This window comes from Pleurodeles waltl, chromosome 4_2 (assembly GCF_031143425.1).
Source record: "Pleurodeles waltl isolate 20211129_DDA chromosome 4_2, aPleWal1.hap1.20221129, whole genome shotgun sequence".
NCBI classification, from domain to species: Eukaryota; Metazoa; Chordata; class Amphibia; order Caudata; family Salamandridae; genus Pleurodeles; species Pleurodeles waltl.
This window is the reverse complement of record NC_090443.1, coordinates 295,703,555-295,726,225: the sequence shown is the minus strand read 5'-3', so window position 1 is coordinate 295,726,225 and position 22,671 is coordinate 295,703,555. Positions and strand designations below refer to the sequence as shown.

The following is a 22,671-nucleotide window of genomic DNA, read 5'->3' as shown; positions in this document are numbered from 1 at the left end:
GATACCTCACTTGTGTGGGTAGGCCTAGCGCCCGCGACAGGAAATGCCCCAAAGTGCAACGTGGACACATCCCATTTTTTGAAAGAAAACAGAGCTGTTTTTTGCAAAGTGCCTACCTGTAGATTTTGGCCTCTAGCTCAGCCGGCACCTAGGGAAACCTACCAAACCTGTGCATTTCTGAAAACTAGAGACCTAGGGGAATCCAAGATGGGGTAACTTGTGGGGCTCTGACCAGGTTCTGTTACCCAGAATCCTTTGCAAACCTCAAAATTTGGCTAAAAAAACACATTTTCCTCACATTATGGTGACAGAAAGTTCTGGAATCTGTGAGGAGCCACAAATTTACTTCCACCCAGCGTTCCCCCAAGTCTCCCGATAAAAATGATACCTCACTTGTGTGGGTAGGCCTAGCGCCCGCGACAGGAAATGCCCCAAAGTGCAACGTGGACACATCCCATTTTTTGAAAGAAAACAGAGCTGTTTTTTGCAAAGTGCCTACCTGTAGATTTTGGCCTCTAGCTCAGCCGGCACCTAGGGAAACCTACCAAACCTGTGCATTTCTGAAAACTAGAGACCTAGGGGAATCCAAGATGGGGTAACTTGTGGGGCTCTGACCAGGTTCTGTTACCCAGAATCCTTTGCAAACCTCAAAATTTGGCTAAAAAAACACATTTTCCTCACATTATGGTGACAGAAAGTTCTGGAATCTGTGAGGAGCCACAAATTTACTTCCACCCAGCGTTCCCCCAAGTCTCCCGATAAAAATGATACCTCACTTGTGTGGGTAGGCCTAGCTCCCGCGACAGGAAATGCCCCAAAGTGCAACGTGGACACATCCCATTTTTTGAAAGAAAACAGAGCTGTTTTTTGCAAAGTGCCTACCTGTAGATTTTGGCCTCTAGCTCAGCCGGCACCTAGGGAAACCTACCAAACCTGTGCATTTCTGAAAACTAGAGACCTAGGGGAATCCAAGATGGGGTAACTTGTGGGGCTCTGACCAGGTTCTGTTACCCAGAATCCTTTGCAAACCTCAAAATTTGGCTAAAAAAACACATTTTCCTCACATTATGGTGACAGAAAGTTCTGGAATCTGTGAGGAGCCACAAATTTACTTCCACCCAGCGTTCCCCCAAGTCTCCCGATAAAAATGATACCTCACTTGTGTGGGTAGGCCTAGCTCCCGCGACAGGAAATGCCCCAAAGTGCAACGTGGACACATCCCATTTTTTGAAAGAAAACAGAGGTGTTTTTTTGCAAAGTGCTTACCTGTAGATTTTGGCCTCTAGCTCAGCCGGCACCTAGGGAAACCTACCAAACCTGTGCATTTTTGAAAACTAGAGACCTAGGGGAATCCAAGATGGGGTGACTTGTGGGGCTCTGACCAGGTTCTGTTACCCAGAATCCTTTGCAAACCTCAAGATTTGGCTAAAAAAACACATATTCCTCACATTATGGTGACAGAAAGTTCTGGAATCTGAGAGGAGGCACAAATTTCCTTCCACCCAGCGTTCCCCCAAGTCTCCCGATAAAAATGATACCTCACTTGGGTGGGTAGGCCTAGCGCCCGCGACAGGAAATGCCCCAAAGCGCAACGTGGACACATCCCATTTTTTGAACGAAAACAGAGGTGTTTTTTGCAAAGTGCCTACCTGTAGATTTTGGCCTCCAGCTCAGCCGGAACCTAGGGAAACCTATCAAACCTGTGCATTTTTTAAAACTAGAGACGTAGGGGAATCCAAGATGGGGTGACCTGTGGGGCTCTGACCAGGTTCTGTTACCCAGAATCCTTTGCAAACCTCAAAATTTGGCTAAAAAAACACATGTTCCTCACATTATGGTGACAGAAAGTTCTGGAATCTGAGAGGAGCCACACATTTCCTTCCACCCAGCGTTCCCCCAAGTCTCCTGATAAAAATGATACCTCACTTGTGTGGGTAGGCCTAGCGCCCGCGACAGGAAATGCCCCAAAGCGCAACGTGGACACATCCCATTTTTTGAAAGAAAACAGAGCTGTTTTTTGCAAAGTGCCTACCTGTAGATTTTGGCCTCTAGCTCAGCCGGCACCTAGGGAAACCTACCAAATCTGTGCATTTTTGAAAACTAGAGACCTAGGGGAATCCAAGATGGGGTGACTTCTGGGGCTCTGACCAGGTTCTGTTACCCAGAATCCTTTGCATACCTCAAAATCTGGCTAAAAAAATACATTTTCCTCACATTATGGTGACAGAAAGTTCTGGAATCTGAGAGGAGCCACAAATTTTCTTCCACCCAGCGTTCCCCCAAGTCTTCCGATAAAAATGATACCTCACTTGTGTGGGTAGGCCTAGCGCCCGCAACAGGAAATGCCCCAAAGCGCAACGTGGACACATCCCATTTTTTGAAAGAAAACAGAGCTGTTTTTTGCAAAGTGCCTACCTGTAGATTTTGTCCTCTAGCTCAGCCGGCACCTAGGGAAACCTACCAAACCTCTGCATTTTTGAAAACTAGAGACCTAAGGGAATCCAAGATGGGGTAACTTGTGGGGCTCTGACCAGGTTCTGTTACCCAGAATCCTTTGCAAACCTCAAAATTTGGCTAAAAAAACACATTTTCCTCACATTATGGTGACAGAAAGTTCTGGAATCTGAGAGGAGGCACAAATTTCCTTCCACCCAGCGTTCCCCCAAGTCTCCCGATAAAAATGATACCTCACTTGTGTGGGTAGGCCTAGCGCCCGCGACAGGAAATGCCCCAAAGCGCAACGTGGACACATCCCATTTTTTTAAAGAAAACAGCTGTTTTTTGCAAAGTGCCTACCTGTAGATTTTGGCCTCTAGCTCAGCCGGAACCTAGGGAAACCTATCAAACTTGTGCATTTTTGAAAACTAGAGACCTAGGGGAATCCAAGATGGGGTGACTTGTGGGGCTCTGACCAGGTTCTGTTACCCAGAATCCTTTGCAAACCTCAAAATTTTGCTAAAAAAACACATGTTCCTCACATTATGGTGACAGAAAGTTCTGCAATCTGTGAGGAGCCACAAATTTACTTCCACCCAGCGTTCCCCCAAGTCTCCCGATAAAAATGATACCTCACTTGTGTGGGTAGGCCTAGCTCCCGCGACGGGAAATGCCCCAAAGCGCAACGTGGACACATCCCATTTTTTGAAAGAAAACAGAGGTGTTTTTTTGCAAAGTGCCTACCTGTAGATTTTGGCCTCTAGCTCAGCCGGCACCTAGGGAAACCTACCAAACCTGTGCATTTTTGAAAACTAGAGACCTAGGGGAATCCAAGATGGGGTGACTTGTGGGGCTCTGACCAGGTTCTGTTACCCAGAATCCTTTGCAAACCTCAAGATTTGGCTAAAAAAACACATTTTCCTTACATTATGGTGACAGAAAGTTCTGGAATCTGAGAGGAGGCACAAATTTCCTTCCACCCAGCGTTCCCCCAAGTCTCCCGATAAAAATGATACCTCACTTGGGTGGGTAGGCCTAGCGCCCGCGACAGGAAATGCCCCAAAGCGCAACGTGGACACATCCCATTTTTTGACAGAAAACAGAGCTGTTTTTTGCAAAGTGCCTACCTGTAGATTTTGACCTCTAGCTCAGCCGGGACCTAGGGAAACCTACCAAACCTGTGCATTTCTGAAAACTAGAGACCTAGGGGAATCCAATATGGGGTGACTTGTGGGGCTCTGACCAGGTTCTGTTACCCAGAATCCTTTGCAAACCTCACAATTTTGCTAAAAAAACACATGTTCCTCACATTATGGTGACAGCAAGTTCTGCAATCTGAGAGGAGCCACAGATTTCCTTCCACCCAGCGTTCCCCCAAGTCTCCTGATAAAAATGATACCTCACTTGTGTGGGTAGGCCTAGCGCCCGCGACAGGAAATGCCCCAAAGCGCAACGTGGACACATCCCATTTTTTGAACAAAAACAGAGGTGTTTTTTGCAAAGTGCCTACATGTAGATTTTGGCCTCCAGCTCAGCCGGAACCTAGGGAAACCTATCAAACCTGTGCATTTTTGAAAACTAGAGACCTAGGGGAATCCAAGATGGGGTGACCTGTGGGGCTCTGACCAGGTTCTGTTACCCAGAATCCTTTGCAAACCTCAAAATCTGGCTAAAAAAACACATGTTCCTCACATTATGGTGACAGAAAGTTCTGGAATCTGAGAGGAGCCACACATTTCCTTCCACCCAGCGTTCCCCCAAGTCTCCTGATAAAAATGATACCTCACTTGTGTGGGTAGGCCTAGCGCCCGCGACAGGAAATGCCCCAAAGCGCAACGTGGACACATCCCATTTTTTGAAAGAAAACAGAGCTGTTTTTTGCAAAGTGCCTACCTGTAGATTTTGGCCTCTAGCTCAGCCGGCACCTAGGGAAACCTACCAAATCTGTGCATTTATGAAAACTAGAGACCTAGGGGAATCCAAGATGGGGTGACTTCTGGGGCTCTGACCAGGTTCTGTTACCCAGAATCCTTTGCAAACCTCAAAATCTGGCTAAAAAAATAAATTTTCCTCACATTATGGTGACAGAAAGTTCTGGAATCTGAGAGGAGCCACAAATTTTCTTCCACCCAGCGTTCCCCCAAGTCTTCCGATAAAAATGATACCTCACTTGTGTGGGTAGGCCTAGCGCCCGCAACAGGAAATGCCCCAAAGCGCAACGTGGACACATCCCATTTTTTGAAAGAAAACAGAGCTGTTTTTTGCAAAGTGCCTACCTGTAGATTTTGTCCTCTAGCTCAGCCGGCACCTAGGGAAACCCACCAAACCTCTGCATTTTTGAAAACTAGAGACCTAAGGGAATCCAAGATGGGGTAACTTGTGGGGCTCTGACCAGGTTCTGTTACCCAGAATCCTTTGCAAACCTCAAAATTTGGCTAAAAAAACACATTTTTCTCACATTATGGTGACAGAAAGTTCTGGAATCTGAGAGGAGGCACAAATTTCCTTCCACCCAGCGTTCCCCCAAGTCTCCCGATAAAAATGATACCTCACTTGTGTGGGTAGGCCTAGCGCCCGCGACAGGAAATGCCCCAAAGCGCAACGTGGACACATCCCATTTTTTGAAAGAAAACAGCTGTTTTTTGCAAAGTGCCTACCTGTAGATTTTGGCCTCTAGCTCAGCCGGAACCTAGGGAAACCTATCAAACTTGTGCATTTTTGAAAACTAGAGACCTAGGGGAATCCAAGATGGGGTGACTTGTGGGGCTCTGACCAGGTTCTGTTACCCAGAATCCTTTGCAAACCTCAAAATTTGGCTAAAAAAACACATGTTCCTCACATTATGGTGACAGAAAGTTCTGGAATCTGTGAGGAGCCACAAATTTACTTCCACCCAGCGTTCCCCTAAGTCTCCCGATAAAAATGATACCTCACTTGTGTGGGTAGGCCTAGCGCCCGCGACAGGAAATGCCCCAAAGTGCAACGTGGACACATCCCATTTTTTGAAAGAAAACAGAGCTGTTTTTTGCAAAGTGCCTACCTGTAGATTTTGGCCTCTAGCTCAGCCGGCACCTAGGGAAACCTACCAAACCTGTGCATTTCTGAAAACTAGAGACCTAGGGGAATCCAAGATGGGGTAACTTGTGGGGCTCTGACCAGGTTCTGTTACCCAGAATCCTTTGCAAACCTCAAAATTTGGCTAAAAAAACACATTTTCCTCACATTATGGTGACAGAAAGTTCTGGAATCTGTGAGGAGCCACAAATTTACTTCCACCCAGCGTTCCCCCAAGTCTCCCGATAAAAATGATACCTCACTTGTGTGGGTAGGCCTAGCTCCCGCGACAGGAAATGCCCCAAAGCGCAACGTGGACACATCCCATTTTTTGAAAGAAAACAGAGGTGTTTTTTTGCAAAGTGCTTACCTGTAGATTTTGGCCTCTAGCTCAGCCGGCACCTAGGGAAACCTACCAAACCTGTGCATTTTTGAAAACTAGAGACCTAGGGGAATCCAAGATGGGGTGACTTGTGGGGCTCTGACCAGGTTCTGTTACCCAGAATCCTTTGCAAACCTCAAGATTTGGCTAAAAAAACACATTTTCCTCACATTATGGTGACAGAAAGTTCTGGAATCTGAGAGGAGGCACAAATTTCCTTCCACCCAGCGTTCCCCCAAGTCTCCCGATAAAAATGATACCTCACTTGGGTGGGTAGGCCTAGCGCCCGCGACAGGAAATGCCCCAAAGCGCAACGTGGACACATCCCATTTTTTGACAGAAAACAGAGCTGTTTTTTGCAAAGTGCCTACCTGTAGATTTTGGCCTCTAGCTCAGCCGGGACCTAGGGAAACCTACCAAACCTGTGCATTTTTTAAAACTAGAGACCTAGGGGAATCCAAGATGGGGTGACTTGTGGGGCTCTGACCAGGTTCTGTTACCCAGAATCCTTTGCAAACCTCAACATTTTGCTAAAAAAACACATGTTCCTCACATTATGGTGACAGCAAGTTCTGCAATCTGAGAGGAGCCACAAATTTCCTTCCACCCAGCGTTCCCCCAAGTCTCCTGATAAAAATGATACCTCACTTGTGTGGGTAGGCCTAGCGCCCGCAACAGGAAATGCCCCAAAGCGCAACGTGGACACATCCCATTTTTTGAACGAAAACAGAGGTGTTTTTTGCAAAGTGCCTACCTGTAGATTTTGGCCTCCAGCTCAGCCGGAACCTAGGGAAACCTATCAAACCTGTGCATTTTTGAAAACTAGAGACCTAGGTGAATCCAAGATGGGGTGACCTGTGGGGCTCTGACCAGGTTCTGTTACCCAGAATCCTTTGCAAACCTCAAAATTTGGCTAAAAAAACACATGTTCCTCACATTATGGTGACAGAAAGTTCTGGAATCTGAGAGGAGCCACACATTTCCTTCCACCCAGCGTTCCCCCAAGTCTCCTGATAAAAATGATACCTCACTTGTGTGGGTAGGCCTAGCGCCCGCGACAGGAAATGCCCCAAAGCGCAACGTGGACACATCCCATTTTTTGAAAGAAAACAGAGCTGTTTTTTGCAAAGTGCCTACCTGTAGATTTTGGCCTCTAGCTCAGCCGGCACCTAGGGAAACCTACCAAATCTGTGCATTTTTGAAAACTAGAGACCTAGGGGAATCCAAGATGGGGTGACTTCTGGGGCTCTGACCAGGTTCTGTTACCCAGAATCCTTTGCAAACCTCAAAATCTGGCTAAAAAAATACATTTTCCTCACATTATGGTGACAGAAAGTTCTGCAATCTGTGAGGAGCCACAAATTTTCTTCCACCCAGCGTTCCCCCAAGTCTCCCGATAAAAATGATACCTCACTTGTGTGGGTAGGCCTAGCGCCCGCGACAGGAAATGCCCCAAAGCGCAACGTGGACACATCCCATTTTTTGAAAGAAAACAGAGCTGTTTTTTGCAAAGTGCCTACCTGTAGATTTTGGCCTCTAGCTCAGCCGGCACCTAGGGAAACCTATCAAACTTGTGCATTTTTGAAAACTAGAGACCTAGGGGAATCCAAGATGGGGTGACTTGTGGGGCTCTGACCAGGTTCTGTTACCCAGAATCCTTTGCAAACCTCAAAATTTGGCTAAAAAAACACATGTTCCTCACATTATGGTGACAGAAAGTTCTGGAATCTGTGAGGAGCCACAAATTTACTTACACCCAGCGTTCCCCCAAGTCTCCCGATAAAAATGATACCTCACTTGTGTGGGTAGGCCTAGCGCCCGCGACAGGAAATGCCCCAAAGCGCAACGTGGACACATCCCATTTTTTGAAAGAAAACAGCTGTTTTTTGCAAAGTGCCTACCTGTAGATTTTGGCCTCTAGCTCAGCCGGAACCTAGGGAAACCTATCAAACCTGTGCATTTTTGAAAACTAGAGACCTAGGGGAATCCAAGATGGGGTGACTTGTGGGGCTCTGACCAGGTTCTGTTACCCAGAATCCTTTGCAAACCTCAAAATTTGGCTAAAAAAACACATGTTCCTCACATTATGGTGACAGAAAGTTCTGGAATCTGTGAGGAGCCACAAATTTACTACCACCCAGCGTTCCCCCAAGTCTCCCGATAAAAATGATACCTCACTTGTGTGGGTAGGCCTAGTGCCCGCGACAGGAAATGCCCCAAAGTGCAACGTGGACACATCCCATTTTTTGAAAGAAAACAGAGCTGTTTTTTGCAAAGTGCCTACCTGTAGATTTTGGCCTCTAGCTCAGCCGGCACCTAGGGAAACCTACCAAACCTGTGCATTTCTGAAAACTAGAGACCTAGGGGAATCCAAGATGGGGTAACTTGTGGGGCTCTGACCAGGTTCGGTTACCCAGAATCCTTTGCAAACCTCAAAATTTGGCTAAAAAAACACATTTTCCTCACATTATGGTGACAGAAAGTTCTGGAATCTGAGAGGAGGCACAAATTTCCTTCCACCCAGCGTTCCCCCAAGTCTCCCGATAAAAATGATACCTCACTTGGGTGGGTAGGCCTAGCGCCCGCGACAGGAAATGCCCCAAAGCGCAACGTGGACACATCCCATTTTTTGACAGAAAACAGAGCTGTTTTTTGCAAAGTGCCTACCTGTAGATTTTGGCCTCTAGCTCAGCCGGGACCTAGGGAAACCTACCAAACCTGTGCATTTTTTAAAACTAGAGACCTAGGGGAATCCAAGATGGGGTGACTTGTGGGGCTCTGACCAGGTTCTGTTACCCAGAATCCTTTGCAAACCTCAACATTTTGCTAAAAAAACACATGTTCCTCACATTATGGTGACAGCAAGTTCTGCAATCTGAGAGGAGCCACAAATTTCCTTCCACCCAGCGTTCCCCCAAGTCTCCTGATAAAAATGATACCTCACTTGTGTGGGTAGGCCTAGCGCCCGCAACAGGAAATGCCCCAAAGCGCAACGTGGACACATCCCATTTTTTGAACGAAAACAGAGGTGTTTTTTGCAAAGTGCCTACCTGTAGATTTTGGCCTCCAGCTCAGCCGGAACCTAGGGAAACCTATCAAACCTGTGCATTTTTGAAAACTAGAGACCTAGGTGAATCCAAGATGGGGTGACCTGTGGGGCTCTGACCAGGTTCTGTTACCCAGAATCCTTTGCAAACCTCAAAATTTGGCTAAAAAAACACATGTTCCTCACATTATGGTGACAGAAAGTTCTGGAATCTGAGAGGAGCCACACATTTCCTTCCACCCAGCGTTCCCCCAAGTCTCCTGATAAAAATGATACCTCACTTGTGTGGGTAGGCCTAGCGCCCGCGACAGGAAATGCCCCAAAGCGCAACGTGGACACATCCCATTTTTTGAAAGAAAACAGAGCTGTTTTTTGCAAAGTGCCTACCTGTAGATTTTGGCCTCTAGCTCAGCCGGCACCTAGGGAAACCTACCAAATCTGTGCATTTTTGAAAACTAGAGACCTAGGGGAATCCAAGATGGGGTGACTTCTGGGGCTCTGACCAGGTTCTGTTACCCAGAATCCTTTGCAAACCTCAAAATCTGGCTAAAAAAATACATTTTCCTCACATTATGGTGACAGAAAGTTCTGCAATCTGTGAGGAGCCACAAATTTTCTTCCACCCAGCGTTCCCCCAAGTCTCCCGATAAAAATGATACCTCACTTGTGTGGGTAGGCCTAGCGCCCGCGACAGGAAATGCCCCAAAGCGCAACGTGGACACATCCCATTTTTTGAAAGAAAACAGAGCTGTTTTTTGCAAAGTGCCTACCTGTAGATTTTGGCCTCTAGCTCAGCCGGCACCTAGGGAAACCTATCAAACTTGTGCATTTTTGAAAACTAGAGACCTAGGGGAATCCAAGATGGGGTGACTTGTGGGGCTCTGACCAGGTTCTGTTACCCAGAATCCTTTGCAAACCTCAAAATTTGGCTAAAAAAACACATGTTCCTCACATTATGGTGACAGAAAGTTCTGGAATCTGTGAGGAGCCACAAATTTACTTACACCCAGCGTTCCCCCAAGTCTCCCGATAAAAATGATACCTCACTTGTGTGGGTAGGCCTAGCGCCCGCGACAGGAAATGCCCCAAAGCGCAACGTGGACACATCCCATTTTTTGAAAGAAAACAGCTGTTTTTTGCAAAGTGCCTACCTGTAGATTTTGGCCTCTAGCTCAGCCGGAACCTAGGGAAACCTATCAAACCTGTGCATTTTTGAAAACTAGAGACCTAGGGGAATCCAAGATGGGGTGACTTGTGGGGCTCTGACCAGGTTCTGTTACCCAGAATCCTTTGCAAACCTCAAAATTTGGCTAAAAAAACACATGTTCCTCACATTATGGTGACAGAAAGTTCTGGAATCTGTGAGGAGCCACAAATTTACTACCACCCAGCGTTCCCCCAAGTCTCCCGATAAAAATGATACCTCACTTGTGTGGGTAGGCCTAGTGCCCGCGACAGGAAATGCCCCAAAGTGCAACGTGGACACATCCCATTTTTTGAAAGAAAACAGAGCTGTTTTTTGCAAAGTGCCTACCTGTAGATTTTGGCCTCTAGCTCAGCCGGCACCTAGGGAAACCTACCAAACCTGTGCATTTCTGAAAACTAGAGACCTAGGGGAATCCAAGATGGGGTAACTTGTGGGGCTCTGACCAGGTTCGGTTACCCAGAATCCTTTGCAAACCTCAAAATTTGGCTAAAAAAACACATTTTCCTCACATTATGGTGACAGAAAGTTCTGGAATCTGTGAGGAGCCACAAATTTACTTCCACCCAGCGTTCCCCCAAGTCTCCCGATAAAAATGATACCTCACTTGTGTGGGTAGGCCTAGCTCCCGCGACAGGAAATGCCCCAAAGTGCAACGTGGACACATCCCATTTTTTGAAAGAAAACAGAGCTGTTTTTTGCAAAGTGCCTACCTGTAGATTTTGGCCTCTAGCTCAGCCGGCACCTAGGGAAACCTACCAAACCTGTGCATTTCTGAAAACTAGAGACCTAGGGGAATCCAAGATGGGGTAACTTGTGGGGCTCTGACCAGGTTCTGTTACCCAGAATCCTTTGCAAACCTCAAAATTTGGCTAAAAAAACACATTTTCCTCACATTATGGTGACAGAAAGTTCTGGAATCTGTGAGGAGCCACAAATTTACTTCCACCCAGCGTTCCCCCAAGTCTCCCGATAAAAATGATACCTCACTTGTGTGGGTAGGCCTAGCTCCCGCGACAGGAAATGCCCCAAAGTGCAACGTGGACACATCCCATTTTTTGAAAGAAAACAGAGGTGTTTTTTTGCAAAGTGCTTACCTGTAGATTTTGGCCTCTAGCTCAGCCGGCACCTAGGGAAACCTACCAAACCTGTGCATTTTTGAAAACTAGAGACCTAGGGGAATCCAAGATGGGGTGACTTGTGGGGCTCTGACCAGGTTCTGTTACCCAGAATCCTTTGCAAACCTCAAGATTTGGCTAAAAAAACACATTTTCCTCACATTATGGTGACAGAAAGTTCTGGAATCTGAGAGGAGCCACACATTTCCTTCCACCCAGCGTTCCCCCAAGTCTCCTGATAAAAATGATACCTCACTTGTGTGGGTAGGCCTAGCGCCCGCGACAGGAAATGCCCCAAAGCGCAACGTGGACACATCCCATTTTTTGAAAGAAAACAGAGCTGTTTTTTGCAAAGTGCCTACCTGTAGATTTTGGCCTCTAGCTCAGCCGGCACCTAGGGAAACCTACCAAATCTGTGCATTTTTGAAAACTAGAGACCTAGGGGAATCCAAGATGGGGTGACTTCTGGGGCTCTGACCAGGTTCTGTTACCCAGAATCCTTTGCAAACCTCAAAATCTGGCTAAAAAAATACATTTTCCTCACATTATGGTGACAGAAAGTTCTGCAATCTGTGAGGAGCCACAAATTTTCTTCCACCCAGCGTTCCCCCAAGTCTCCCGATAAAAATGATACCTCACTTGTGTGGGTATGCCTAGCGCCCGCGACAGGAAATGCCCCAAAGCGCAACGTGGACACATCCCATTTTTTGAAAGAAAACAGAGCTGTTTTTTGCAAAGTGCCTACCTGTAGATTTTGGCCTCTAGCTCAGCCGGCACCTAGGGAAACCTATCAAACTTGTGCATTTTTGAAAACTAGAGACCTAGGGGAATCCAAGATGGGGTGACTTGTGGGGCTCTGACCAGGTTCTGTTACCCAGAATCCTTTGCAAACCTCAAAATTTGGCTAAAAAAACACATGTTCCTCACATTATGGTGACAGAAAGTTCTGGAATCTGTGAGGAGCCACAAATTTACTTACACCCAGCGTTCCCCCAAGTCTCCCGATAAAAATGATACCTCACTTGTGTGGGTAGGCCTAGCGCCCGCGACAGGAAATGCCCCAAAGCGCAACGTGGACACATCCCATTTTTTGAAAGAAAACAGCTGTTTTTTGCAAAGTGCCTACCTGTAGATTTTGGCCTCTAGCTCAGCCGGAACCTAGGGAAACCTATCAAACCTGTGCATTTTTGAAAACTAGAGACCTAGGGGAATCCAAGATGGGGTGACTTGTGGGGCTCTGACCAGGTTCTGTTACCCAGAATCCTTTGCAAACCTCAAAATTTGGCTAAAAAAACACATGTTCCTCACATTATGGTGACAGAAAGTTCTGGAATCTGTGAGGAGCCACAAATTTACTACCACCCAGCGTTCCCCCAAGTCTCTCGATAAAAATGATACCTCACTTGTGTGGGTAGGCCTAGTGCCCGCGACAGGAAATGCCCCAAAGTGCAACGTGGACACATCCCATTTTTTGAAAGAAAACAGAGCTGTTTTTTGCAAAGTGCCTACCTGTAGATTTTGGCCTCTAGCTCAGCCGGCACCTAGGGAAACCTACCAAACCTGTGCATTTCTGAAAACTAGAGACCTAGGGGAATCCAAGATGGGGTAACTTGTGGGGCTCTGACCAGGTTCGGTTACCCAGAATCCTTTGCAAACCTCAAAATTTGGCTAAAAAAACACATTTTCCTCACATTATGGTGACAGAAAGTTCTGGAATCTGTGAGGAGCCACAAATTTACTTCCACCCAGCGTTCCCCCAAGTCTCCCGATAAAAATGATACCTCACTTGTGTGGGTAGGCCTAGCTCCCGCGACAGGAAATGCCCCAAAGTGCAACGTGGACACATCCCATTTTTTGAAAGAAAACAGAGCTGTTTTTTGCAAAGTGCCTACCTCTAGATTTTGGCCTCTAGCTCAGCCGGCACCTAGGGAAACCTACCAAACCTGTGCATTTCTGAAAACTAGAGACCTAGGGGAATCCAAGATGGGGTAACTTGTGGGGCTCTGACCAGGTTCTGTTACCCAGAATCCTTTGCAAACCTCAAAATTTGGCTAAAAAAACACATTTTCCTCACATTATGGTGACAGAAAGTTCTGGAATCTGTGAGGAGCCACAAATTTACTTCCACCCAGCGTTCCCCCAAGTCTCCCGATAAAAATGATACCTCACTTGTGTGGGTAGGCCTAGCTCCCGCGACAGGAAATGCCCCAAAGTGCAACGTGGACACATCCCATTTTTTGAAAGAAAACAGAGGTGTTTTTTTGCAAAGTGCTTACCTGTAGATTTTGGCCTCTAGCTCAGCCGGCACCTAGGGAAACCTACCAAACCTGTGCATTTTTGAAAACTAGAGACCTAGGGGAATCCAAGATGGGGTGACTTGTGGGGCTCTGACCAGGTTCTGTTACCCAGAATCCTTTGCAAACCTCAAGATTTGGCTAAAAAAACACATTTTCCTCACATTATGGTGACAGAAAGTTCTGGAATCTGAGAGGAGGCACAAATTTCCTTCCACCCAGCGTTCCCCCAAGTCTCCCGATAAAAATTATACCTCACTTGGGTGGGTAGGCCTAGCGCCCGCGACAGGAAATGCCCCAAAGCGCAACGTGGACACATCCCATTTTTTGAACGAAAACAGAGGTGTTTTTTGCAAAGTGCCTACCTGTAGATTTTGGCCTCCAGCTCAGCCGGAACCTAGGGAAACCTATCAAACCTGTGCATTTTTGAAAACTAGAGACCTAGGGGAATCCAAGATGGGGTGACCTGTGGGGCTCTGACCAGGTTCTGTTACCCAGAATCCTTTGCAAACCTCAAAATTTGGCTAAAAAAACACATGTTCCTCACATTATGGTGACAGAAAGTTCTGGAATCTGAGAGGAGCCACACATTTCCTTCCACCCAGCGTTCCCCCAAGTCTCCTGATAAAAATGATACCTCACTTGTGTGGGTAGGCCTAGCGCCCGCGACAGGAAATGCCCCAAAGCGCAACGTGGACACATCCCATTTTTTGAAAGAAAACAGAGCTGTTTTTTGCAAAGTGCCTACCTGTAGATTTTGGCCTCTAGCTCAGCCGGCACCTAGGGAAACCTACCAAATCTGTGCATTTTTGAAAACTAGAGACCTAGGGGAATCCAAGATGGGGTGACTTCTGGGGCTCTGACCAGGTTCTGTTACCCAGAATCCTTTGCAAACCTCAAAATCTGGCTAAAAAAATACATTTTCCTCACATTATGGTGACAGAAAGTTCTGCAATCTGTGAGGAGCCACAAATTTTCTTCCACCCAGCGTTCCCCCAAGACTCCCGATAAAAATGATACCTCACTTGTGTGGGTAGGCCTAGCGCCCGCGACAGGAAATGCCCCAAAGCGCAACGTGGACACATCCCATTTTTTGAAAGAAAACAGAGCTGTTTTTTGCAAAGTGCCTACCTGTAGATTTTGGCCTCTAGCTCAGCCGGCACCTAGGGAAACCTATCAAACTTGTGCATTTTTGAAAACTAGAGACCTAGGGGAATCCAAGATGGGGTGACTTGTGGGGCTCTGACCAGGTTCTGTTACCCAGAATCCTTTGCAAACCTCAAAATTTGGCTAAAAAAACACATGTTCCTCACATTATGGTGACAGAAAGTTCTGGAATCTGTGAGGAGCCACAAATTTACTTACACCCAGCGTTCCCCCAAGTCTCCCGATAAAAATGATACCTCACTTGTGTGGGTAGGCCTAGCGCCCGCGACAGGAAATGCCCCAAAGCGCAACGTGGACACATCCCATTTTTTGAAAGAAAACAGCTGTTTTTTGCAAAGTGCCTACCTGTAGATTTTGGCCTCTAGCTCAGCCGGAACCTAGGGAAACCTATCAAACCTGTGCATTTTTGAAAACTAGAGACCTAGGGGAATCCAAGATGGGGTGACTTGTGGGGCTCTGACCAGGTTCTGTTACCCAGAATCCTTTGCAAACCTCAAAATTTGGCTAAAAAAACACATGTTCCTCACATTATGGTGACAGAAAGTTCTGGAATCTGTGAGGAGCCACAAATTTACTACCACCCAGCGTTCCCCCAAGTCTCTCGATAAAAATGATACCTCACTTGTGTGGGTAGGCCTAGTGCCCGCGACAGGAAATGCCCCAAAGTGCAACGTGGACACATCCCATTTTTTTAAAGAAAACAGAGCTGTTTTTTGCAAAGTGCCTACCTGTAGATTTTGGCCTCTAGCTCAGCCGGCACCTAGGGAAACCTACCAAACCTGTGCATTTCTGAAAACTAGAGACCTAGGGGAATCCAAGATGGGGTAACTTGTGGGGCTCTGACCAGGTTCGGTTACCCAGAATCCTTTGCAAACCTCAAAATTTGGCTAAAAAAACACATTTTCCTCACATTATGGTGACAGAAAGTTCTGGAATCTGTGAGGAGCCACAAATTTACTTCCACCCAGCGTTCCCCCAAGTCTCCCGATAAAAATGATACCTCACTTGTGTGGGTAGGCCTAGCTCCCGCGACAGGAAATGCCCCAAAGTGCAACGTGGACACATCCCATTTTTTGAAAGAAAACAGAGCTGTTTTTTGCAAAGTGCCTACCTGTAGATTTTGGCCTCTAGCTCAGCCGGCACCTAGGGAAACCTACCAAACCTGTGCATTTCTGAAAACTAGAGACCTAGGGGAATCCAAGATGGGGTAACTTGTGGGGCTCTGACCAGGTTCTGTTACCCAGAATCCTTTGCAAACCTCAAAATTTGGCTAAACAAACACATTTTCCTCACATTATGGTGACAGAAAGTTCTGGAATCTGTGAGGAGCCACAAATTTACTTCCACCCAGCGTTCCCCCAAGTCTCCCGATAAAAATGATACCTCACTTGTGTGGGTAGGCCTAGCTCCCGCGACAGGAAATGCCCCAAAGTGCAACGTGGACACATCCCATTTTTTGAAAGAAAACAGAGGTGTTTTTTTGCAAAGTGCTTACCTGTAGATTTTGGCCTCTAGCTCAGCCGGCACCTAGGGAAACCTACCAAACCTGTGCATTTTTGAAAACTAGAGACCTAGGGGAATCCAAGATGGGGTGACTTGTGGGGCTCTGACCAGGTTCTGTTACCCAGAATCCTTTGCAAACCTCAAGATTTGGCTAAAAAATCACATTTTCCTCACATTATGGTGACAGAAAGTTCTGGAATCTGAGAGGAGGCACAAATTTCCTTCCACCCAGCGTTCCCCCAAGTCTCCCGATAAAAATTATACCTCACTTGGGTGGGTAGGCCTAGCGCCCGCGACAGGAAATGCCCCAAAGCGCAACGTGGACACATCCCATTTTTTGAACGAAAACAGAGGTGTTTTTTGCAAAGTGCCTACCTGTAGATTTTGGCCTCCAGCTCAGCCGGAACCTAGGGAAACCTATCAAACCTGTGCATTTTTGAAAACTAGAGACCTAGGGGAATCCAAGATGGGGTGACCTGTGGGGCTCTGACCAGGTTCTGTTACCCAGAATCCTTTGCAAACCTCAAAATTTGGCTAAAAAAACACATGTTCCTCACATTATGGTGACAGAAAGTTCTGGAATCTGAGAGGAGCCACACATTTCCTTCCACCCAGCGTTCCCCCAAGTCTCCTGATAAAAATGATACCTCACTTGTGTGGGTAGGCCTAGCGCCCGCGACAGGAAATGCCCCAAAGCGCAACGTGGACACATCCCATTTTTTGAAAGAAAACAGAGCTGTTTTTTGCAAAGTGCCTACCTGTAGATTTTGGCCTCTAGCTCAGCCGGCACCTAGGGAAACCTACCAAATCTGTGCATTTTTGAAAACTAGAGACCTAGGGGAATCCAAGATGGGGTGACTTCTGGGGCTCTGACCAGGTTCTGTTACCCAGAATCCTTTGCAAACCTCAAAATCTGGCTAAAAAAATACATTTTCCTCACATTATGGTGACAGAAAGTTCTGCAATCTGTGAGGAGCCACAAATTTTCTTCCACCCAGCGTTCCCCCAAGTCTCCCGATAAAAATGATACCTCACTTGTGTGGGTAGGCCTAGCGCCCGCGACAGGAAATGCCCCAAAGCGCAACGTGGACACATCCCATTTTTTGAAAGAAAACAGCTGTTTTTTGCAAAGTGCCTACCTGTAGATTTTGGCCTCTAGCTCAGCCGGAACCTAGGGAAACCTATCAAACCTGTGCATTTTTGAAAACTAGAGACCTAGGGGAATCCAAGATGGGGTGACTTGTGGGGCTCTGACCAGGTTCTGTTACCCAGAATCCTTTGCAAACCTCAAAATTTGGCTAAAAAAACACATGTTCCTCACATTATGGTGACAGAAAGTTCTGGAATCTGTGAGGAGCCACAAATTTACTACCACCCAGCGTTCCCCCAAGTCTCTCGATAAAAATGATACCTCACTTGTGTGGGTAGGCCTAGTGCCCGCGACAGGAAATGCCCCAAAGTGCAACGTGGACACATCCCATTTTTTGAAAGAAAACAGAGCTGTTTTTTGCAAAGTGCCTACCTGTAGATTTTGGCCTCTAGCTCAGCCGGCACCTAGGGAAACCTACCAAACCTGTGCATTTCTGAAAACTAGAGACCTAGGGGAATCCAAGATGGGGTAACTTGTGGGGCTCTGACCAGGTTCGGTTACCCAGAATCCTTTGCAAACCTAAAAATTTGGCTAAAAAAACACATTTTCCTCACATTATGGTGACAGAAAGTTCTGGAATCTGTGAGGAGCCACAAATTTACTTCCACCCAGCGTTCCCCCAAGTCTCCCGATAAAAATGATACCTCACTTGTGTGGGTAGGCCTAGCTCCCGCGACAGGAAATGCCCCAAAGTGCAACGTGGACACATCCCATTTTTTGAAAGAAAACAGAGCTGTTTTTTGCAAAGTGCCTACCTGTAGATTTTGGCCTCTAGCTCAGCCGGCACCTAGGGAAACCTACCAAACCTGTGCATTTCTGAAAACTAGAGACCTAGGGGAATCCAAGATGGGGTAACTTGTGGGGCTCTGACCAGGTTCTGTTACCCAGAATCCTTTGCAAACCTCAAAATTTGGCTAAAAAAACACATTTTCCTCACATTATGGTGACAGAAAGTTCTGGAATCTGTGAGGAGCCACAAATTTACTTCCACCCAGCGTTCCCCCAAGTCTCCCGATAAAAATGATACCTCACTTGTGTGGGTAGGCCTAGCTCCCGCGACAGGAAATGCCCCAAAGTGCAACGTGGACACATCCCATTTTTTGAAAGAAAACAGAGGTGTTTTTTTGCAAAGTGCTTACCTGTAGATTTTGGCCTCTAGCTCAGCCGGCACCTAGGGAAACCTACCAAACCTGTGCATTTTTGAAAACTAGAGACCTAGGGGAATCCAAGATGGGGTGACTTGTGGGGCTCTGACCAGGTTCTGTTACCCAGAATCCTTTGCAAACCTCAAGATTTGGCTAAAAAAACACATTTTCCTCACATTATGGTGACAGAAAGTTCTGGAATCTGAGAGGAGGCACAAATTTCCTTCCACCCAGCGTTCCCCCAAGTCTCCCGATAAAAATTATACCTCACTTGGGTGGGTAGGCCTAGCGCCCGCGACAGGAAATGCCCCAAAGCGCAACGTGGACACATCCCATTTTTTGAACGAAAACAGAGGTGTTTTTTGCAAAGTGCCTACCTGTAGATTTTGGCCTCCAGCTCAGCCGGAACCTAGGGAAACCTATCAAACCTGTGCATTTTTGAAAACTAGAGACCTAGGGGAATCCAAGATGGGGTGACCTGTGGGGCTCTGACCAGGTTCTGTTACCCAGAATCCTTTGCAAACCTCAAAATTTGGCTAAAAAAACACATGTTCCTCACATTATGGTGACAGAAAGTTCTGGAATCTGAGAGGAGCCACACATTTCCTTCCACCCAGCGTTCCCCCAAGTCTCCTGATAAAAATGATACCTCACTTGTGTGGGTAGGCCTAGCGCCCGCGACAGGAAATGCCCCAAAGCGCAACGTGGACACATCCCATTTTTTGAAAGAAAACAGAGCTGTTTTTTGCAAAGTGCCTACCTGCAGATTTTGGCCTCTAGCTCAGCCGGCACCTAGGGAAACCTACCAAATCTGTGCATTTTTGAAAACTAGAGACCTAGGGGAATCCAAGATGGGGTGACTTCTGGGGCTCTGACCAGGTTCTGTTACCCAGAATCCTTTGCAAACCTCAAAATCTGGCTAAAAAAATACATTTTCCTCACATTATGGTGACAGAAAGTTCTGCAATCTGTGAGGAGCCACAAATTTTCTTCCACCCAGCGTTCCCCCAAGTCTCCCGATAAAAATGATACCTCACTTGTGTGGGTAGGCCTAGCGCCCGCGACAGGAAATGCCCCAAAGCGCAACGTGGACACATCCCATTTTTTGAAAGAAAACAGAGCTGTTTTTTGCAAAGTGCCTACCTGTAGATTTTGGCCTCTAGCTCAGCCGGCACCTAGGGAAACCTATCAAACTTGTGCATTTTTGAAAACTAGAGACCTAGGGGAATCCAAGATGGGGTGACTTGTGGGGCTCTGACCAGGTTCTGTTACCCAGAATCCTTTGCAAACCTCAAAATTTGGCTAAAAAAACACATGTTCCTCACATTATGGTGACAGAAAGTTCTGGAATCTGAGAGGAGCCACACATTTCCTTCCACCCAGAGTTCCCCCAAGTCTCCTGATAAAAATGATACCTCACTTGTGTGGGTAGGCCTAGCGCCCGCGACAGGAAATGCCCCAAAGCGCAACGTGGACACATCCCATTTTTTGAAAGAAAACAGCTGTTTTTTGCAAACTGCCTACCTGTAGATTTTGGCCTCTAGCTCAGCCGGAACCTAGGGAAACCTATCAAACCTGTGCATTTTTGAAAACTAGAGACCTAGGGGAATCCAAGATGGGGTGACTTGTGGGGCTCTGACCAGGTTCTGTTACCCAGAATCCTTTGCAAACCTCAAAATTTGGCTAAAAAAACACATGTTCCTCACATTATGGTGACAGAAAGTTCTGGAATCTGTGAGGAGCCACAAATTTACTACCACCCAGCGTTCCCCCAAGTCTCCCGATAAAAATGATACCTCACTTGTGTGGGTAGGCCTAGTGCCCGCGACAGGAAATGCCCCAAAGTGCAACGTGGACACATCCCATTTTTTTAAAGAAAACAGAGCTGTTTTTTGCAAAGTGCCTACCTGTAGATTTTGGCCTCTAGCTCAGCCGGCACCTAGGGAAACCTACCAAACCTGTGCATTTCTGAAAACTAGAGACCTAGGGGAATCCAAGATGGGGTAACTTGTGGGGCTCTGACCAGGTTCGGTTACCCAGAATCCTTTGCAAACCTCAAAATTTGGCTAAAAAAACACATTTTCCTCACATTATGGTGACAGAAAGTTCTGGAATCTGTGAGGAGCCACAAATTTACTTCCACCCAGCGTTCCCCCAAGTCTCCCGATAAAAATGATACCTCACTTGTGTGGGTAGGCCTAGCTCCCGCGACAGGAAATGCCCCAAAGTGCAACGTGGACACATCCCATTTTTTGAAAGAAAACAGAGCTGTTTTTTGCAAAGTGCCTACCTGTAGATTTTGGCCTCTAGCTCAGCCGGCACCTAGGGAAACCTACCAAACCTGTGCATTTCTGAAAACTAGAGACCTAGGGGAATCCAAGATGGGGTAACTTGTGGGGCTCTGACCAGGTTCTGTTACCCAGAATCCTTTGCAAACCTCAAAATTTGGCTAAAAAAACACATTTTCCTCACATTATGGTGACAGAAAGTTCTGGAATCTGTGAGGAGCCACAAATTTACTTCCACCCAGCGTTCCCCCAAGTCTCCCGATAAAAATGATACCTCACTTGTGTGGGTAGGCCTAGCTCCCGCGACAGGAAATGCCCCAAAGTGCAACGTGGACACATCCCATTTTTTGAAAGAAAACAGAGGTGTTTTTTTGCAAAGTGCTTACCTGTAGATTTTGGCCTCTAGCTCAGCCGGCACCTAGGGAAACCTACCAAACCTGTGCATTTTTTAAAACTAGAGACCTAGGGGAATCCAAGATGGGGTGACTTGTGGGGCTCTGACCAGGTTCTGTTTCCCAGAATCCTTTGCAAACCTCAAGATTTGGCTAAAAAAACACATTTTCCTCACATTATGGTGACAGAAAGTTCTGGAATCTGAGAGGAGCCACACATTTCCTTCCACCCAGCGTTCCCCCAAGTCTCCTGATAAAAATGATACCTCACTTGTGTGGGTAGGCCTAGCGCCCGCGACAGGAAATGCCCCAAAGCGCAACGTGGACACATCCCATTTTTTGAAAGAAAACAGAGCTGTTTTTTGCAAAGTGCCTACCTGTAGATTTTGGCCTCTAGCTCAGCCGGCACCTAGGGAAACCTACCAAATCTGTGCATTTTTGAAAACTAGAGACCTAGGGGAATCCAAGATGGGGTGACTTCTGGGGCTCTGACCAGGTTCTGTTACCCAGAATCCTTTGCAAACCTCAAAATCTGGCTAAAAAAATACATTTTCCTCACATTATGGTGACAGAAAGTTCTGCAATCTGTGAGGAGCCACAAATTTTCTTCCACCCAGCGTTCCCCCAAGTCTCCCGATAAAAATGATACCTCACTTGTGTGGGTAGGCCTAGCGCCCGCGACAGGAAATGCCCCAAAGCGCAACGTGGACACATCCCATTTTTTGAAAGAAAACAGCTGTTTTTTGCAAAGTGCCTACCTGTAGATTTTGGCCTCTAGCTCAGCCGGAACCTAGGGAAACCTATCAAACCTGTGCATTTTTGAAAACTAGAGACCTAGGGGAATCCAAGATGGGGTGACTTGTGGGGCTCTGACCAGGTTCTGTTACCCAGAATCCTTTGCAAACCTCAAAATTTGGCTAAAAAACACATGTTCCTCACATTATGGTGACAGAAAGTTCTGGAATCTGTGAGGAGCCACAAATTTACTACCACCCAGCGTTCCCCCAAGTCTCCCGATAAAAATGATACCTCACTTGTGTGGGTAGGCCTAGTGCCCGCGACAGGAAATGCCCCAAAGTGCAACGTGGACACATCCCATTTTTTGAAAGAAAACAGAGCTGTTTTTTGCAAAGTGCCTACCTGTAGATTTTGGCCTCTAGCTCAGCCGGCACCTAGGGAAACCTACCAAACCTGTGCATTTCTGAAAACTAGAGACCTAGGGGAATCCAAGATGGGGTAACTTGTGGGGCTCTGACCAGGTTCGGTTACCCAGAATCCTTTGCAAACCTCAAAATTTGGCTAAAAAAACACATTTTCCTCACATTATGGTGACAGAAAGTTCTGGAATCTGTGAGGAGCCACAAATTTACTTCCACCCAGCGTTCCCCCAAGTCTCCCGATAAAAATGATACCTCACTTGTGTGGGTAGGCCTAGCTCCCGCGACAGGAAATGCCCCAAAGTGCAACGTGGACACATCCCATTTTTTGAAAG

General features: G+C 46.8%; 1 protein-coding gene across 2 annotated transcripts in view; it reads left to right on the top strand.

Moving 5' to 3' along the window:
- Nucleotides 1–22,671, top strand: part of IFT56 (intraflagellar transport 56) — a 674,300-nt gene that overhangs the window by 251,898 nt on the left and 399,731 nt on the right. The gene's annotated exons all lie outside the window — the stretch shown is intronic.